The 18,040-nt window shown below is 48.9% G+C and overlaps 1 protein-coding gene across 17 annotated transcripts in view; it reads left to right on the top strand.

Annotated features, from left to right (window-relative positions):
- Positions 1-18,040, top strand: part of MICAL3 (microtubule associated monooxygenase, calponin and LIM domain containing 3) — a 234,354-nt gene that overhangs the window by 34,868 nt on the left and 181,446 nt on the right. The window contains exons 1-2 of one of the 17 annotated variants that reach the window (XM_054543025.2): positions 4,231-4,455; positions 8,289-8,389. The exons of the other annotated variants lie outside the window; for them this stretch is intronic. The gene's annotated coding sequence lies outside the window, so the exon portion shown is untranslated. Of the gene's footprint in view, positions 1-4,230; positions 4,456-8,288; positions 8,390-18,040 lie in introns of those variants that run through there. 17 annotated transcript variants of the gene reach the window in all.

The following is an 18,040-nucleotide window of genomic DNA, read 5'->3' as shown; positions in this document are numbered from 1 at the left end:
AGACAGAAGCATCTTGTGCAAGGGCACTCGGCACATGGGTGAGAGGAGTGGGGGGTTTGAACCTGCGACCATGTTGACTTCCGTGGGCCTACGGAGGAAATGCAGTTTGAACTGTGCCCAGGCCGTGGTCGGATTGTCTGAGTGAGATATGGGGGTGCTGGGGTGAGCACGGGCCCAGGGTTGAGAGTGAGCAGCATGCATTCAGGGGCAGCGAGGAGGCCAGCCTGGCCAGGCTGGGGTTACATTCAGCGTTGATGAGCTGTTGTACTGGGTTCTATATGGGTGATGGGAGATAAGTAAGATGTGTTCCTTGCCCTCTGGGATCTTGCTGCAGCTGGCGAGACAGACACACAAATAGATGATTTCAGCACTGTGTGGTAAGAGCTATGATGAGGGTAAGTATAGGGAGCTGTGGGAGCAGAGCACAGGGAGCTGGGAGCATTCCCAGAGCCTTGCCCTGACTGCAAGGACAAAGTAAGGTAGGGGCAGGCTTAGTGGTGGAAGGCAGGAAGGGCTTCCTGAAAGGCAGAGAACAGCATGAGCAAAGGCATGGCCTTGAGGGCTTTTCTTGTTTATTCTCCTGGTCGAATGGATGTCAGGGTCAGTGTGGGCTTTATGGGCATCGGGGAACCTGTCGGGGGTTTGAACACAGAGCGACGGCGGAAGTCGAGTTTTAGGTCAGTTAATCTTGTGGAGGTGGGAGAACTGAGTCAAGCATGATCAGCCGGGGAGGAGTCAGCCAACTTTTTTCTGTAAAAGGCCAGAAGGTAAATGTTTTAGGTTCCATGAGCTGGTTGGACTCCGCAGCTGCCCCCCTCTGCTGTTGTGTGAAGGCAGCCACAGAGAACACAGAAGTGGATGGCTGTGGCTGGATTCCAGTAATGCTTTTATTTGTGGCCTCTGAAATTTAAATTTTATGTCATTTTTACATGTCACAAAATAGCCTCCTTTTAATTTTTTTCCCCAGCCCTTTAGAAATGTAAGCACCAGGCCAGATGCAGTGGCTCATGCCTGTAATCCCAGCACTTTGGGAGGCTGAGGCGGGTGGATTACGAGGTCAGGAGTTCAAGACCAGCCTAGCCAAGATGGTGAAACCCCCGTCTCTACTAAAAATACGAAAAATTAGCCGGGTGTGGTGGCGGGTGCCTGTAGTCCCAGCTATTTGGAAGGCTGAGGCAGGAGAACCACTTGAACTCGGAGGGTGGAGGTTGCAGTGAGCCGAGATCGCGTCACTGCACTCCAGCCTGGGTAACAGAGTGAGACTCTGTCTCAGGAAACAAAACAAAACAAAAAACCCAGAAATGTAAACACCATTCTTTGCCTGCAAGCTGGATTTGGCACGTGGGTGGTGCTGTGCCCACCCCTGGATCTGGCGTGTGGGTGGTGGTGTGCCCACCCCCGGCAGGTGGGGATGATTCAGGTGTGACACGACAAGGAACTGGAACAGGATGTTGGCAGTGGATGTGGAGTGGAAGGGACCTGATGCCAGATACAGTTTGAGAAGAGGACACTGATAAGATAGAAAGGATAAGCAGAGGGCAGCGCCCCGGATAATGCTGGGTAGGTGCCTTTCCAGCCCCCTGTTGGTAAATCTGGCCTCGTTTTCCAAGCGCCAGGAGTATGACTTGGTTCTGAAGAAAAATCCAGAGATGTCGGATGCTCGCAGACTTCCATCAGCATTGTTAGCTGTCCCCATGTCTCCCTGGGGGCGGTGCTGTACCGGTTTCTCTGCTGCCCTGGCCTCGGGTGTGCTGAGCAGCAGGTGCCCCCCGCTGTGACTGGGGCAGCATGCCCGTCTGTTTGTTGAGCCACAGGTAGTCACCTTTAGGGCAACTCTATTTTGATATAATTTCCTGTTTACAGAGAAGTTGCAGGAGGAGTACAGGCACTCCCCATCTATTACCTGGATTTATTAGATTGAATCGTTTGACCTCATTTGCTTTATCGTTCTCCCCATGTGTAGATGCATTTTTTTAGACCAATTTGAAAGTTGAAGACATTGTGCCCCTTTACCCCAAATAATTCAGTGTGGGTTTATCAAGAATAAGGATGTTCTTGTCCCCACCACAGTACAGGGATCAGGAAAGTTCCCAGTGACAGTGCTGTTTCTGTCTTTGAAGCTAGCATCCCTCCAATTGCTCTTGCTCAGAGTATCTGCCGTAGGTAAATAGTGACATGGCAGCTGTTTCATACAGGTGGGTAGGTACCTGCCCATCTCTGCACCCACACACCTGTAGCGGTTCCCCAGCACCCATGCTAGGCTGCCCAGTGGCCTAGAGGGAGAGCAGGCCTAGGGCTCGTGGATCACTTGTCTTGAGCATCTAAGCTGCAGAGGGCGGGGACCGTACTTTCCTTCACATAGCTCCTGCCAGTCCCTGCTGCCTCCAGGAGGAAGGCCATCTCCTGAATGGAACAGCCACTCAGTTACAGTTTCAAACACCTTCTCTTTCAGCTTTCCTCTCCTCTACTGCCTGTCAGTCTATGGAAAATGATTCTTCTTGTTTCTTTTTCTTTTTTCGAGACAGGGTCTTGCTCTGTCACCCAGGCTGGAGTGCAGTGGCATGATCATGGCTCACTGCAGCCTGGAACTCCTGGGGCCAAGCAATCCTCCTTCCTCAGTCTCCTGAGTAGCTGGGACTACAGGCGTGCACCCCTATGCCTGGACAATTTTTCTTTTATTTTTAGTGGAGATGGGGTCTCGCTGTGTTGCTGTTCTTGAACTCCTAGTCTCAATGATTCTCCTGCCTCAGCCTCCCAAAGCATTGGAATTACAGATGTGAGCCACCACGCCCAGTTGAAAATGATTCTTCTAGGATGGACTTTTTGTATGCTTACTCTAGAAAATAAAATGGAATTAAATTGGTGTAATCTACTTTGGAAATAAATGGGAGAAAAGAGGTATCCTACCATTTCTGATGTAGGACAGAAAGGTATTTTCTTTTGGCTACTTTGAAGACTGAAACTAGAAATAGGGAAGTGTCTGATGCATATTCCTTAATTCCTTATGAGTAGCCTGCATAGTTCAAGGGGAACTATGGGAAAGAAATCTGGGCATTCTGCATGTGATGAGACAGGAGTAGAGGGATGCATTTTTCTCTGTGTGAAGTGGGTGACTCACTGCGTTTAGCTAAATTCTCTGTGACTTAACTAAATGCTCAGTCTTTGCCTTAAGCCTACTTAGATGGGATCGGGACCCTGTAGTGTTTGGTCATTACTTACCTTTTTTTTTTTTTTTGAGACAGAGTCTCGCTCTGTTGCCCAGGCTGGAGTGCAGTGGCACCGTCTTGGCTCACTGCAGCCTCTGCCTCCCGGGTTCAAGCGATTCTCCTGCCTTAGCCTCCCGAGTAGCTGGGACTACAGGCGTATGTTACCACGCCCGGCTAATTTTTGTATTTTTAATAGAGACAGAGTTTCACCATGTTGGCAGGCTGGTCTCGAACTCCTGAGCTCAGGTGATCCGCCTGTCTTGGCCTCCCAGAGTGCTGGGATTACAAGCATGAGCCAGTGTGCCCGGGCCAGTCATTACTGACCTCTCAAGAGTCATTCTTCTGGCTGGGCGAGGTGGCTCATGCCTGTAATCCCAGCACTTTGGGAGGCCGAGGTGTGTGGATCACAAGGTCAAGAGTTCAAGATCAGACTGGCCAAGATGGTGAAACGCTGTCTCTACTAAAAATACAAAAATTAGCTGGGCGTGGTGGCGGATGCCTGTAATCCTAGCTACCTGGGAGGCTGAGGCAGAGAATTGCTTGAACCCAGGAGGCGGAGGTTGCAGTGAGCCGAGATTGCCGCCACTGCACTCCAGCCTGGGCGACAGAGCGAGACTGTCTCAAAAAAAAAAAACAAAAAAAAAACACACACAAAACAAAAAACAAAAGAAACAAGAGTGATTCTTGTGTCCCAGCACATCTGAAGTTCAAGAGTCATGAGTTCTGCAGGGCCTGGGGCTGGGCCTGAGAGAAGGTGGGTGGGTCCTAAAGGAGGGTGCAGATGCAAGTGGCCTCTGCAGACTCTGATCTCCCAGTCTACATGAGAGAGCCTCGATTCTGCTGCTGCACAGTGAGCTCAGGTGAGTTACCTGATGGTTTTGCCTTTGTCAAGTAGGGTGGAATTGGCTGCCTACCCGTTTAAAGGGGCCTACTGGGAATACAATTTGAATATAGAATTGGGCAGGCAGGCTTTGAAAATTCAGAATACAAGTGCCCTTTACTTACTGCTGCTTCCCCTCCCCAGGCAGAGGCTACTGCTCACCACTAGTGTAGGAGGACCAGTGACAGAGGTGTCAGAAGCTTCCCCGGCAGGACCTGCTCGTCCTCCTGGACCTTGTAGTTTTGTGGAATCCACAAGGCAAGGCAGACAGATCCAGCAAACATCAGCTTGAAAGCACCAGAGACAAGCAGAGGGAGTAGAGATTACGGGCTCTGTTCTCAGAGTTCACGGTTCATGTTGGAAGTTAAGGTGAATACTAAAAGAGCAGCACGAGCACCAGGGAGGCAGGGAATCTGGCATGCAGCACGCACGGGCATTCTGCAGCACAAAAGGCAGGGGCTATCCCCTCCCTGGCCGGACCTTCCTCCCATGCTCCAGGCACGCCCTGTGTCAGGACTGTGGGACAGACTCCCCCTCCCTGAAACACTCTTTCCTGCAATATTGCATGCGAACTCCCTCGACCCTTGCATGGCTTTGCTCAGATGTCACTTCCTCCGGGAATCCTCATGCCTCCCAGTTTAAAATGTCAGTGTGTCTCCTTCCCTCCGTGCTCCGGATTCCCTTTACTCTGCTTTACTCTCCATTTTTCCAGGGCACTCACCCTCTAGCATGCTGTGTTGCTCACTCATGCTTACTGAGGGGTGGCAGGGCCTGGGCTCTGGAGCCAGGCTGCCTGGGGTTGAGTTGTGGCTTCACCGCTTGCTACTCGTGTGGCTTTGGGTGGATTATTTAACCCCTTTAGCCTTGGTTTCCTCATTTGTATGAACAATACCTAACTCAGAATTTTTGTGAGGATCAAATGAATTTATATTTATAAAATGCATAGCATAACACCTGCCATGGAGTCAGTGCTGTAAGTGTTTAATAAATACAGCTCTTATTGTCCGTCTCCTTCCACAAAAATGGAAGCTTCATGAAGTCAGAAACCCTGTTTGTTTTGTCTCTGACAGATCCCTAAGCATTTAGAGCAGGACCTGGGGCAAAGCAGCCCATCTGTGTTCACTGAGCAAGTGACTGGGTGGGGCGTGGGGCGTGGGGGGTGGGGGGGGGTGGTCTGGGGTCAGGGAGCAGTGAGGTGTGGGTCAATGCTGTGGGTGGCACAGGCCACTGGGTCCCTGTTCCAGCTCTGCATCAGTATCTGCATAATCTTGGACCAGTGTCTTCATCTCTCCGAGTCTCCGAGGAGGCCCTCCTCGCAGAGGCGTTCGCCGGATTAGGTGAAACACTGTATGGTATGCGCCGAGTGCAGTGTTGGCCTGGCTGGCAGCAGATGGTTGGGGAATGTTAGTTCCTTTCCTTCCTCAGACCCCTAGAAGAAGTGAGTCAGGAACTGGCTCTCGGGGCAGTGGAGGAAGTGGGTTGGCAGGGAGGGACCAGGGAAATCCTGAGTCTAGGTGTTGAGAGTGGGGCAGAAACAAGATGTCTGATAGATGGAACTTGCCTGGCAGGAGTGGCTTCTAAGAAGAGCTGTTGACTGTTGAACTTTGACGCTAAGGTGAGGGTTTGGATTTTTTGGGGATAGCTTTGTTTTGGTATAATTTCAGAAAAGTTTGAGAATAGTACACGAGTTCCTATTTACCCTTCACCTAGAGTCACCAATGGTTTGCGTTTTGCCCCATTTACTTTTTCATATTTTTTTCTTCTCCTTGAATTTTTTTTCCCAGAACAATTTGTAAATTAGTGAAATCATCCCCCTTGACTCCTGAATCCTTCAGTGTCTGTTTCCTGGGAACAAGAATATTCTCTCGGAGTCTGATAGGGCACCTTTAGCATAGGATTCTTCCATAGGAAGTGGCGTGGTGTGAAGGTGTCCAGAGGGGATGAAGGTGTGGCAGGCAGTGTGGAACGGTGTCCACTGGAGGGTGGGATGGTGAGGACAGGGTAGTGACTGGGGATGGAGAAGAGGCGTGGACCAGAAGACCTCGTGTGGGACAAGCAGCACTGCCTTCTAGGGAGGAAGCCGTGTGGAGACTCTGAGGAGGCAGGTTTAGCTTCAGCCTTGTGCTTGGGAGTACAGAGTCAGAGTTTGGAGGTGCAGCTGAGTCTGAAGGACACTGCCGGTCTCCATCCTTGGGGCGCACAGTGTTCTGTCATGAGGATAATAGGTAGAGACGAGTGTGCCCATAGTCCCGTGTGGACTTAGGAGTTAGTAGTGACAGCAGCAGGTGGAATTAAGACCCTTGGTTGTTAAAAGAGTGGGAAGGATGGTGGGAAGCCAAGGGCCAAAGCCAGCCTAGGGGGGTGCAGGGAGGGTCCCAGGGAAATGGGGAGGGGTGAAGACCCAAGGAGGTTGAAGGGAAGGTGGTGCAGCAATGTGAGAAGAGACAGATTTGGCCATGCGCCGTGGCTCACAGCTGTAATTCCAGCGCTTCGGGAGGCCGAGGCAGGAGAGACCAACCTGGGCAACAAAGTGAGACCCCTTCTCTAAAAAAAGAAAAAACAATAGACAGAATGAGAGAGACCTGCTGAGCTAGAAGAGACCCATGGGGCCCAGAGGCATTCCCAGGCTGTGGGCTCAGCCCAGGGCCCTTCGGGTCTGAGGTACTTTTTGGACCCTGTCCTTTCCAGATCAGGAGCCGAGCTCACAAGCTTTCAGGAATACCTGTGACTAACGCCACCCAGGGTGCTAAACCCAGTCAGATTGTTGAAGGATTTAAAATGCACTTCCCTGCTGCCTAAGTGTTTTTGTGGAAGAAGTACCTCAGGGAGACTATATTAAAACTTTTTTATTTTATTTTATTTTTTTGAGACGAAGTCTTACTCTATCGCCCAGGCTGGAGTGCAATGGTACAATCTTGGCTCACTGCAATTTCTGCCTCCTGGGTTCAAGCAGTTCTCCTGCCTCAGCTTCCCAAGTAGCTGGGATTACAGGTGCCTGACACCGCACCTGCCTAATTTTTGTATTTTTAGTAGAGATGGCGTTTTCACCATCTTGGCCAGGCTGGTCTTGAACTCCTTTCCTCGTGATCCACCCACCTCTCCCAAAGTGCTGGGATTACAGGCATGAGCCACCGTGCCTGGCCAAGAAAACATTTTATATTTCAGCTTATGCTGAGTTTTTAAAATGGCATTTTCCCCCGTTTTTGAAAAGATAACGTGTTGCACATGCAGTTCCTCCAGTGCCCGGCTGTGGGAAAGCCTGCGTTCCCTTTGGAGCACAGACTTCAGGAGTGAAGCCACTGCGGGACTGTGCTGTGTTTCCATAAGTGCCGTCACCACCTTTCGTATGCTGAATGCTGGGAATTCAGTAGTGAGCCGTGGCCTACCAGAGCCAGCTCATACCCTCTTGTTAATTTTTTTTTTTATTTTTTGAGACAAGGTCTTGCTCTGTTGCCCAGGCTGGAGCGCAGTGGTGCAGTCTCGGCTCACTGTAACCTCAACCTCCCAGGCTCAGGCAATTCTCTCACCTCCGCCTCCTAAGTAGCTGGGGCTACAGGCAAGCACCACTACTCCCTGCTAATTTTGTTAATTTTTTTGTAGAGGTAAGGTCTCACTGTGTTACCAAGGCTGGTCTCCAACTCCTGGGCTCAAGCGATCCTTGTACCTCTGCAGGTGTGGGCTACCTCATCCGTCTCTTAAGGAATTTTGCAAGTTGGTTGTTAACTGCCGCCATTATAATTAAATGAATTATAATAAAGGCAAAGGTAATAAATACTCAAAACTCATCACTTCCTGGTGACCTTAGCATCGCCTGTGCCATCACACCTGCTGTGTCTGTGGCGGAGACACCATGTAGTGTTGTGCATGCGCATCTCTTCCCAACTATGTCTGCGCTCACATATGTCATGTTGGGGGCTGGACGTTAGCCTTGGTGGGAGCGTTTACACCATGGACAACTTGCAAACAACACGTTAGGGCTGGGTTTATTGTTTTGTCATTGTCTAAGAAAGTGATGAAAAAAATATTAACATTGCAGTTTAAACTTAGTGTTTTGTGTCTGTAACCATTATATTGTGAATAGTACAAGAAAATTGAGTAAATATTCTTCTGGTATTTGAAACTAGTGTCCAGTTCAGCAGAGAAGTTGCTTATATCATGATTGATCTTTATCTTCTTTCTTTCACTTTTGTTTTATTCCTTAGAGTCAACGGCCACAGATGGAAGAGTTGGACCAAATTAAAAAAAAAAATCTAGGAAAGCATTCTGGGAGAATCAGGTGGCTCAGTGGAATTTACAATGAAGAGTATTACAGATTTTATTCCTATGTGTTTTATTACAGTGTATAATTGTGTATTTTATGATGTATATTTATTACTATATTGTATATTTTATTACCATTGTGTGCTGCATACCTTTTATATCAGTAAAATTGAAAATAAATGTGTGTCCATATAAATACATGCACATGTTTTTGGACACCAGTCTGTTAAGCATTTGCCAGCACAGTACTGCAGTGGGTGAAGTAAATACTGCTCTCCTGCCATCCACAGTGTCTGGGGGGGACCAATAGACAGATGATCACAGACACCTCCAAGTGTGCAGGGCACTGGTGGGGGCCAGGGCAGGCCCAGCGAAAGTGCAGGACCTGGCACTTAGTCGTAAGTGAGGGTGGAGTTGAGCAGGAACCGAGGGTGATGGGCCAGCACAGCCACATCTGGGCGAGGCTGAGGCGGAGGAGCAGACGGGCAGCTGGTTTGCTGCCGCGGAATGATAAGACGGGCGGAATGATAAGACGGAAACCGTGGCACTCTGGAGAAAGTGGGTGTGGCTGGAGTGCACAGCTGCTCGTTGTAGGTTGCATGAAGGGCATGTTGACAGCCTGAGGATTCTGCCTCCGTTTCTCCGTTGCCACAGATACTTATAGGCTTCAGAAAAGAGGTGTTAAAGTAGTAATTGTTGTGAAGTGAATACTTAAGTTCAGCAAATACAGACTGTCCAATTCCTGTGTTCAAGACTCTGCTGATGGTTTTCCAGGAGCCGAAAGTTGTCCTTGCCCACTAGGAATGTATTCCATGGTAGGGAGCCGGACGTGTGTGCAGTCGGCTGTGATAGCAGGCGGATTTGAACAAAATGCTGTAGGGGAGGCCATTAATTCTGACTGCGGAATGGGGAAGGCAGGAAAGTAGTTTGCAGCAGTTTCCTTTTGGAATCCCAGAAGAATATCCCTCCTTCCACCAAAGGCCCTTACCGTCTTTATTTCCCGGTTTATCTCCATTCCCCTGCCCTGAGCTGCTGCCGTTTCATGAATGCTAATTCAGCCTCTAGCCAGACTGCTAGAGAGGACTACATCCCATGCTTCCTCCTGTTCCTCAAGAGCTCATATTACCCACTTTCAGAAAGACTTGCTGGGGGCCAGGTGCGATGGTTCACCCCTGTAATCCCAGCACTTTGGGAGGCCAAGGTGAGAGGATCACTTGAGCCCAGAAGTTCCAGACCAGTCTGGGCAATATAATGAGACCCCTTCTCTATACAAAATTAAAATATTAGTTAGGTGTGGTGGCATGTGCCAACAGTCCCAGCTCCTCAGGAGGCTGAGGCCAGGAGGATTGCTTGAGCCCAGGAGGTCAAGGCTGTAGTGAACCATGATTGTGCTGTACTCCGGCCTTGGTGACAAAGTGAGACCCTGTGTCAAAAATTATAAAAAAACAAAAACAACAACAAAAAAACCTCTATTTGTTTTTTGTTTTTTGTTTTTTTAAATCCACCAGTAAAGCCTCATAGCACTCCAGTTGGGAAGAGACTTTAGACAGAGATCAGCCTGATTGGTGGTGTGCTGGGCTGGGAGAAGGTGCTGGAGGGATCTGTTTCCTCTAGGCTGGGACTGTTGTAGAAGGCACTGGATGCCGTGGGGAATTCCTCTAATGAAATCTTTGGTAAAAAGACTCAACATCTCTATTCTTTTTACCAACGTTTACATACTTTTTTTGAGATGGAGTTTCACCTTGTTGCCCAGGCTGGAGTACAGTGGCTCGATCTTGGCTCAATGCAACCCTCACCTCCTGGGTTCAAGCGATTCTGCTGCCTCACACTCCCGAGTAGCTGGGATTACAGGCGCCCACCACCATGCCCAGCTAATTTTTGTATTTTTAGTAGAGACGGGGTTTCACCATGTTGGCCAGGCTGGTCTTGAACTCTTGACCTCAGAGTTCCGCCCGCCTCGGCCTCCCAAAGTGCTGGGATTACAGGCGTGAGCCACTGCGCCTGGCCAGGTGTATATTTTTATTTCTCTTGAGTATATACCTAAGAGTGAAATTGCTGGGTCATATGGTAACTCTATGTTTAACTTTTTGAGGAGCTGTCAAACTTTTCCAAAGTTGCAGCACTATTTTACATTCCCACCAGCAACATAGGAGGGTTCCAATTTCCCCACATCCTTGTCAACACTTGTTATTGTCTGTCTTTTTATTTATTATTATTATTATAGTCTTCCTAGTGGGTATGAAGTGATACCTCATTTGAGGGTTTGATTTGCATTTCCCTAAAGGTTGCTGATGTTGAGTATCCTTTCATGTGCTTATTGGCGTCTTTCTTTTCTTGTGCTTCTGGGTCTTCCTTAGAGAAATATCTGTCCAAATCCTTTGGGTGTTTAAAAAGTTGGGTTACCTTTTTATTATTGAGTTGTAAGAGTTCTTTATGTATTCTGGATACAAGTTCCTTATCAGTTACCCGATTTGCAGATATTTTTCCCTATTCTGTAGGTGTCTTTTCACTTTCTGGATGGTGTCCTTTATGCTTTGAAGCATACACGTTTTTAATTTTGGTGATGTCAAATTTACTCTCAATTCTTGAGTAAACCTGGATTTGCACATTAGTTTTCTGTGCTTTCAGATGTTTCTATTGTAGTTAAGTCTCTGCCGGGCGTGGTGGCTCACGCCTGTAATCCCAGCACTTTGGGAGGCTGAGGTGGGCGGATCACAAGGTCAGGAGATCGAGATCATCCAGGCTAACACGGTGAAACCCCATCTCTACTAAAAATACAAAAAATTAGCCGGGCATGGTGGCGGGCGCCTGTAGTCCCAGCTTCTTGGGAGGCTGAGGCAGGAGAATGGCCTGAACCCGGGAGGCGGAGCTTGCAGTGAGCCGAGATCATGCCGCTGCACTCCTGCCTGGGCGACAGAGCGAAACTCCGTCTAAAAAAAAAAAGAAGTCTCTAGAGCTAAGTAGTCTGTAACAGTCCCATAACCTTTAATACTCAGAACTTATGTTTGGTGACTGTTCTAGCTTTTGCAAACTTAAAATCCTTTGAAAGCAGAGACTAAGTCACAAAAGCTCTTTAAAGCTTGTAGTGAGCCGAGATCGTGCCACTGCACTCCAGCCTGGGCGACAGAGTGAGACTCCGTCTCAAAAAAAAAAAAAAAAAATATATATATATATACACACACACACACACACATATACGTATATATACATATATATATACACATATATACATATATATACACATATATACATATATATTTTATTCACCATGCCACTGATTTAAAATAAAAAACCAGCCATAAACTGATGACTGCTGAACACAGTGATTGGTTCCAGGCTTCTGGGAATAGCTGGAGGTTGGATACAAGTGTACTGAGGTTATATTTAAGCAAAAGCCAAGAAAATGGGGCAGTGCTGTTTCCCAGTGTAACCTTAACTCCCTCGTGTTATCTAATGAGATTTTCAGCTTTATTTACTCTAGTATAAGACACGGAATTTAACAGCAAGAAGTGAATTTGGGTTATGTGGACAAGTTACCAGAATGAAAAACTTAAACTGTCTTCTACCCTGATCCCCACAACATATTTTGGCAGTCCACTTCTGCCTATATTGTTCAGATAAGATTAGAAATAAAACATTTAACTTACATACTAATGTTCTGTTGGCCGTCTTATTTGCTCCGGCTTTGAGCCATGTAGCACTCTTTTTTTTTTTTTGAGACCGAGTCTGGCTCTGTCGCCCAGGCTGGAGTGCAATGGTATTATCTCGGCTCACTGCAACCTCTGCCTCCCCGGTTCTAGCGATTCTCCTGCCTCAGCCTCCTGAGTAGTGGGATTACAGATATGTACCACCACGCCCGGCTAATTTTTGTATTTTTAGTAGAGACGGGGTTTCACCATGTCGGTCAGGCTGGCCTCGAACTCCTGACCTCATGATCCGCCCGCCTCAGCCTCCCAAAGTGCAGCACTCTTTAATAGTAAATCCTGTGTCCCAAACATGAGGACATATGCCAGGAGGGTGTTCAGGAGAGTCTGTGTAACTCACTCTTGGGACAGTGCTGGGTTCTGTTTTTTGGGGACACACTTGGGGTGACTTGAAAATGTGCTATTTTATACCTTGTTTGTTCTGTATCCCTTTTAGCTCTCTTTATCAGGTATTTCCATTTCTAAATTGGGGTAAATGAATTCGTTGAATTTTTTTGTTTGTGCATGATCTGAACAAGTGAGTATAAGTCCTGTAGCTGGGGGGCCGGGTGTGAGGCATGGCAGTGGAAAAATATGGAAGGCAAGGGAAAGCTGGGTGAGGAAGAGTGCAGAGTATAAGAAGTTCTCAGAAATACCAGAAAGTTGTGGGAATTTGTTAGGAAGTCAGTCAAGTAAGGTATAAGAGATTTTTTAAAAATTTGCAGGCTTGTTCATTCACTGTCAGCCGTGAGCCACCAAGATCCTTGGGTGACTTTCTAGCAAGTGTAATTTTGAACTGAAGCGTGGTCCCATTCCCATTCTGAGTAGAGCCGCCTCCCATCACACGACGATTGTGGTGACTGCAGCTTCTTGCGTTGTTCTGGCCTTTCCCTTCTGCAGAACTTAGAACCATTTTCTTGTGGGTTTGTGATCACAAGGCTGACCTGAGACTGACAGTTCTTTCAAAGAAGTCAGTCTTGAGCTGTTTTTGGAATCTGTGCCACGCTGGCCTTTGCCTGCTTTATTCCTGGGAATGTTTCCATGCTTTGAGGATGGGTGTGATATGGTCCATGCTGGGGCTCCAGAGTCCAGCTGCCTGGGCCCAGCTCTGTCTTCTACCACATAGAAACCATACAACCTTGATAAATGACTCAATTTCTGTTTCTTCATCCACAGAATCTACCTCATGAGGTTATTGTGAGGACTGAAGAACTCTAGTGTGTAAAGTTCAAGAGAACAGCATGCACGGTAGTGCTCATCACACAGTAAGCACGTATTACGTGCTACCACTGTGCTATGAAATAACCAGGACTCAGTGGCACACAGCTTTTTTTTTTTTCTAAGATGGAGTCTTACTCTGTTACCCAGGCTGGAGTGCAGTGGTGCCGTCTCGGCTCACTACAACCTCTGTCTCCCAGGTTCAAGCAATTCTCCTGCCTCAGCCTCCCGAGTAGCTGGGATTACAGGCACGTGCCACCACGCCCACCTAATTTTTTATTTTTAGTAGACACAAGGTTTTGCCATGTTGGCCAGGCTGGTCTGGAACGCCAACCTCCACCTCCCAGGTTCAAGCAATTCTCCTCCCTCGGCCTCCCAAAGTGTTGGGATTACAGGCGTGAGCCACCACAGCTGGCCTCACACAGCTCTTATAAATGTATCAGGTTTGGGTAAAACATGAAATGTGGAAATAGGAGCAGTACTAGTAATTCCCATTTATTGAGCAACTTCTGTGTGCCAGGCCATGCAGCATAGGCTCTGCTGTACATACCGTCACTTACTTCTCACAGCAGTCCCCTGAAGCCTGTTTTATCAGCACTGTTGAGGGCCAGGCCCAGGGCAGACAGCAAGGTGGTAGAGCTGGTCTTCCTCACAAGGCCCTAGGGAGCTGGGCTTTCCTCTTGACTCTCGTCATTTTCCTTACCTGTGTTCACCCTGGGAGCCAGAGTAACAGGAAAGTCATTCTTTGCCCTGAGCCTGTAATTTTGGCAGCTCACGTAAACCATGGCCCAGAGGGAGGTATGATTTCCAGGATATAAACCATTTTTGGGTGAGTCTTCAGTCTTTTCTGTTGTGATAATTAAATAGGAGGAGGAGCTCAGGGGACTTGTCTTTTATTTATTTATCTTAAACATTTTTTAATTTAATTTTTTTTGAGACAGCATCTCACTCTTGCTGGAGTGCAGTGGTGCGACCACAGCTCACTGCAGCCTCGACTTCCCAGGTGCAAATGATCCTCCCACCTCAGCCTCCCCAGTAGCTGGGACCACAAGTGCGTGCCACCATGCCTGGCTAATTTTTTGTAGAGATGGCGTCTCACCGTGTTGTCCAGGCTGGTGTCAAACTCCCGGGCTCAACTCATCTTCCTGCCTCGACCTTCCATGCAGGGATTTCAGGTGTGAGCCACTGCACTTGGCCGGCCTGTCTTTTCTAAAGAGCCCATGATTTGCCTGCGTCTAAGCCTGGCTCTGATTGGTCTCCCTTCTGCACACAGCCGACACCCAAACTCTGAACTGCCACCCCAGTTCCACAGTGGGGCTGGAAGGAGTCGGTTGTGGCCATCAGCTTCACGCCCTGTGCTGCCTCCACTGTCATGACCTGTGTGTGGTTCCGTCCTGGGCCTCATGATGATCAAGCCTGTGTCCCAGGCCCTCTTGGGAAGGATCATATGCTCAGTAACATACCCTACAGAAATAAGTCTCTTATCAGATTTCAGACTGGTAGAAAGTTTCTCCCATTTGGTAAGCCATCTTTTCTGATGTCCTTTGAATTACAACATTCCCTCCCCAGGCCTCCCCCAACCCTTGTTTTCCCCATGGAGAGGCTTGGCAAGTGTTGATGCCACAGGGCTTGAGTGAAGAGGGTGGTAGCAGTGCCTCTGTCTGCATGCACACACCTCTCTTCTCCCTTTTCTCCCCATCTGGGTGGCGAAGGAGGCTTACTCACCCCACAGAAGAGTCAGAAGACCCACAGCAAGTAGGCTTGGAGTCACAGGACATTCCTTAAAGAACTGAGAACTATTGGGCATGGCTGAGGGCCCCCTGTAGCCAGAGGTGGGCAGCCCTTGTGGGCCCGGCTGGGCAAGGCGCAACATGCCTGACGTGCAGGGGCCTGAGGGCAGGTCTGTGTGGGCATTGTAGGGGCTGCAGGCGCTTGGGGGCTGGCAGTGCCAAAGGCTACTTAAGCTGACGGGTCAGGTTACAGTTGCTGTGGGAACTGTGACCTTTGAATTTCCTGGCTTCTGCATGGAATTTCAGTTGCACAATACTACAACAATTTGGATTCTTTTTCCTCCCTTTCCTCTCCCTCCTTGGCACTTGATTTTTTATCCCAGTGAATAAGATCCATAGCTTTCTGCCCTTGCCCTTTTTCCTGGGGCAGACAGTCTTACTCACCTTCCTTCTCCTGCTGCCCCAAAGTGTGCCTGCCAGGAGACCAGCCCCGGGCCCTGACCTGTGGGAATCTTCCTTCTGCCTCCAAGGCCCTGAGGATGGGGGTGAGCTGCCCGGGATGGGCTGTTGTGTGTTGTAGGCAGGCTCAACCTTTCTGTGTGCTTCCCCCTCCCCGATGTGCCTTGCTGTCCCTACTCCCGTACATCCGTTCACCTGTTCCGTGTGTCTGGCCCACCCTCCCAGGTGGCTTAGCCTGGTTCGCCCCAGATTTCAGTTTCTACTTGGAGTCCCACCCTCTTTGGGAAACCCGTTGTCACCACCTTACCGGGAAATTATTTCCCCTTCCAGTGGACCATGTGACTTGAACATTTCATCTGGTGTTTAATCAGATACTGCCTCAGGATATATATTTTCTTGTCTCATGATTTTTTCTTTTGTTTGAGATGAGATGGTCTGGTTCCTTTTTTCTACAAACCAAATTATAAAATTTGAGGGCCAAGATTTTAACAGTACCTGCTTATTAAATAGCCACTGGTTTGTAACTGATTTGCTGAATTGAGCATGTGTTCTTAGTGTTTGCCTTGAGGAGCACACTGGGCTTGGGAACAATGAAGGATGTAGGAAAAAGTGAGGTCCTTGCATCCAGATTCGTTAAGAGGCCTTGCCTGGCCTTGTGTGGAGTGGCCTGCCTGCCTTGCCATCCTCCTCTTCCTCTCTCACTGAGCCCTGAGCCCGCTGGCCGGTGGTCCTGGAAGGCCATGTCCGTTGTCGCCTGCCTGTGCACGTGTGCTGCTTCTGCCCCTGGAGCAAGCTCCTCCTTTCCCTGGGAATCCTCCCTCCCAGGTCGGGCTGGATACCTCTTCATTACCACCTGAAGGGCCAGGGGGCCCCTTCCGATGTTCTCTCTTACATTCTGCTGTTCTTTTTCTCACAGTGTGTAAGTATGGATGTATGTACGTATTGACGTTTTTACACAGATGGCTGTGTCCACCACTGTGCTTCCATCTCTGGGGCACAGGAGACATAGGAGTTCTGTTCACATTCTGTGCTTAGCCCCGACACAGTGCCTGGTGCCTGGTCGACTCAGTCAATGCTAGATGAATGATGAGGTTTTTTGTTTGTTTGTTTTGACATGGAGTCTTGCACTGTCACCCAGGCGGGAGTGCAATGGCGCGATCTCAGCTCACTGCAACCTCCACCTCCCGGGTTCAAGCGATTCTCCTGCTGAGGCCGAGGAGGCTGAGGCCTCCCAAGTAGCTGGGATTACAGACACACAACACCATGCCCAGCTAATTTTTTGTATTTTAGTAGAGATGGGGTTTCACCATGTTGGCCAGGCCGGTCTCAAACTCCTGACCTCAAGTGATCCGCCTGCCTCAGTCTCCCAAAGTGCTAGGATTGAAGGCATGAGCGCCCAGCCCCCCCTTTTTTCTGACAAGGGGTCTCGCTCTGTTGCCCAAGCTGGAGTGCAGTGGCGCAATCTCGGCTCACTGCGACCTCCGCCTCTGGGGCTCAAGTGGTCTTCTCACCTCAGCCACCTGAGTAGCTGGGACTTACAGGCATATGCCACTGTGCCCAGCTAATTTTTTTGGCAGAGGCGGGGTTTTGCCATGTTGCCCAGGCTGGTCTCGAACTCCTGAGCTCAAGCAATCTGCCCACTTAGACCTCCCAAAATGCTGGGATCACAGGTGTGTGCCACTGTGCCCGGCCTCCAGAAGACTTTTTAACAGCTCACAGGACACAGTTTAGAAAGCACTGCCTGCAAATCGGGTGGGGTGCTGAAATCAAGGACGAGATAAATAGAATAGGAAAGACATAACAAATAAAAAAAATTTCCACATTAAAAAAAAATCCTGCTCAATTAAATGGCTTGGAAAGACAGACTTAGCACCTTTTCCCACCAACCCCAATTCAAGGACCTATTTAAGGCACCTACTGTGTGCCAGGAATATTACAGGTGTTAGGGAACACAGACAGGAAGTGGTGGGGAATTAATTCTGCTTCTGATTTTGGATTTTTTTAAATGTATACATGATATTAATGCTGAAACCTGACACTTCTCAGGAAGTGAGAACTAAAAAGCACAGAAGCCCATCTGCCACATAGTGAGTCGGTCACAGCCGTGACTGCAGAGTTCTGTTATCTGACTCCCAGAGGGGCCTCCGACCAGTGGGCCCTGCGGCAGATTACGAGGATCCTCTGATCATGGCCCTGCACTTGGTCAGCAGCTCACTCAAGGACCAGTGGGCCCTGGGGCAGACCACGAAGATCCTCTAAGCATGGGCCTACAGCTGGTGAGCCGCTCACTCAAGGACAGACAGAATGGCAGATTTAGAACCTGGCGTCCATTCTCAAATCCCATTCAACAACATGGGCGGGGGACAGTGGAGGAGAAGTCATCTGTCCTCCCTTCTCACCGGGGTGAGAAAAGTGGGTGTTGAAGGCGGGACCGAGAGAAGAGCCCACAGACCCCACTCAGGGAGACTTCTCTGGGGACAGTGGCACAGAGGCTGCTAACCTGCTGGAGGGGCTGGAGCAATGGCCCAGTCCCTCTGCACACTGTGAATCCTGGCAGCCAGGGCAGAGATGTGGACCAAAGGGAAGTCTGATTACCGACTATAT

The sequence above is a fragment of the Pongo abelii genome, chromosome 23 (genome assembly GCF_028885655.2).
Source record: "Pongo abelii isolate AG06213 chromosome 23, NHGRI_mPonAbe1-v2.0_pri, whole genome shotgun sequence".
Classification (NCBI taxonomy): domain Eukaryota; kingdom Metazoa; phylum Chordata; class Mammalia; order Primates; family Hominidae; genus Pongo; species Pongo abelii.
This window is presented reverse-complemented; position numbering and strand designations above follow the sequence as displayed.